The sequence below is a fragment of the Cebus imitator genome, unplaced genomic scaffold, assembly GCF_001604975.1.
Source record: "Cebus imitator isolate Cc_AM_T3 unplaced genomic scaffold, Cebus_imitator-1.0 Scaffold39, whole genome shotgun sequence".
In the NCBI taxonomy this organism is placed as follows: domain Eukaryota; kingdom Metazoa; phylum Chordata; class Mammalia; order Primates; family Cebidae; genus Cebus; species Cebus imitator.
Window position 1 is genome coordinate 8,304,997 of NW_016107354.1, and position 2,087 is coordinate 8,307,083.

Genomic DNA, 2,087 nt, shown 5'->3' on the forward strand with positions numbered 1-2,087 from the left:
GCGATCTCAGCTCACTGCAACCCCTGCCTCCCGGATTCAAGTGATTCTTTTGCCTCAGCCTCCTGAGTAGCTGGGACTACAGGCATGGTACCACCACTCCCAGCTAATTTTTGTATTTTTAGTAAAGATGGGGTTTCACCATATTGGCCAGACTGGTCTCGAACTCCTGACTTCATAATCCACCTGCCTTAGCCTCCCAAAGTGCTGGGATTATAGGCATGAGCCACTGCACCCAGCCCCAGGGTCCTGTTTTCTAAAAGCATCTTCTGGGTTACCAATTTCCTCTTACCACATCAGGTATAAAAACAATTCAAAACCTCAAAGCTGTATACACAGAGGGAAATTCGTGTGTGTGTGTGTATGTGTGTGTTTGTGTATATATTATATTTTTAAATTTTTTTGAGATGAATTCTTGCTCTGTTGCCAGGTCTGGAATGTAGTGGTGCGATCTCAGCTCACAGCAACCTCCGCATCCTGGGTTCAGGCGATCCTCCTGCCTCCGCCTCCTGAGTAACTGGGACTATAGGCACCCACCACCATACCCAGCTAATTTTTGTATTTTTAGTAGAGATGGGGTTTCGCCATGTGAGCCACACAGGTCTCAAACTCTTGACCTCAGGTGATCCACCCACATTGGCCTCCCAAAGTGGTAGGATTACAGGTGTGAGCCACCACACCTAGCCAGACTGGAAATTTAGATCATACTTTAATATTAGTATTATTATTTGAAATGTAGTCTCACTTTGTCATCTAGGGTGAAGTGCAGTGGCACAATCTCGGCTCACTTCAACCTCCGCTTTCTGGGTTCAAGCAATTCTCCTACCTCAGCCCCAAAGTAGCTGGGATTACAGGTGCCTGCCACCACATCTGGCTAATTTTTGCATTTTTAGTAGAGACAGGATTTCACCATGTTGGCCAGGCTGTCTTGAACTCCTGACCTCAGGTGATCTGCCTGCCTTGGCCTCCCAAACTGCTAGGATTACAGGCATGAGTCACCATGCCCAACTGTACTTTAATATTTAATTGAAGTTGCCAGTAACATTTTGAAACCTTTCGAATATTCATCTCTCATCTGTGTAAACACATTCTTTGGTACAAATCTGTAAATATTTGAGTAGGCAAAACAAAAATACCTGTGGCTTTATAAGAATATCTTATGGTTAAGGTATAAGAATTCTAAACTACATTCAAAATTAGGCCACTTAGTCATGTGTCAGCAATGAAGGACCTGATATGTATCCAGATGCCTCCCTTCCTCAAACTGATTATAGGCTCACAGAGTGGAGGAACCATGTCATCTTCTTTTGTGTCCTCTTCCACATATTCTTTTTTTTTTTTTTCAGATGGAGTCTCACTCTGTTGCCCTGGCTGGAGTGCAATGGGCCATCTCAGCTCTTTGCAACCTCTGCCTCCCAGGTTCAAGCAATTCTCTTGCCCCAGCCTCCGAAGTAGCTGGGATTATAAGCGTGCACCACCATGCCCAGCTAATTTTGTATTTTTAGTAGAGACAGATTTTCACCATGTTGGCCAGTCTGGTCTCAAATTCCTGACCTCAAGTGATCAGCCTGCCTTGGCCTCCCAAAGTGCTGGGATTACAGGAGTGGGCTACCGCACCTGGCCCCTCTTGCATATATTCTTACCATGGTGTTGGGTACATAGAAGAAAATACAAAACCTCTCGCACAATTCATAATGATATTTGGTAACAAGGGGAAAAACATACTTGCCACAGTTATGTTGAAAAACAAAAGTTTTTAAAGTTTTTACATAAGTTAAAAAGCAAAACCATGAATTGTTATATGAAAAATATAAATACATGTGGACAAATTAAGGAATTTTTTAAATGTTTTACTTGGATAGGTGATATGTAGATTACTTTTGTTAAAAATTTGTTATATTAGGCTGGGCATGGTAGCTCATGCCTGTAATCCTAGCACTTTGGGAGGCCAAGTTGGACGGATAACCTGAGGTCAGGAATTCGATACCAGCCTGACCAACATGGTGAAACCCTGTCTCTATTAAAAATACAAAAATTAGCCGGGCGCGGTGGCTCAAGCCTGTAATCCCAGCACTTTGGGAGGCTGAGGC

General features: G+C 43.4%; 1 protein-coding gene across 9 annotated transcripts in view; it reads right to left on the reverse strand.

Annotated features, from left to right (window-relative positions):
- The window catches only part of UEVLD (UEV and lactate/malate dehyrogenase domains), a 60,983-nt gene that overhangs the window by 5,226 nt on the left and 53,670 nt on the right, over positions 1 to 2,087 (reverse strand). The gene's annotated exons all lie outside the window — the stretch shown is intronic.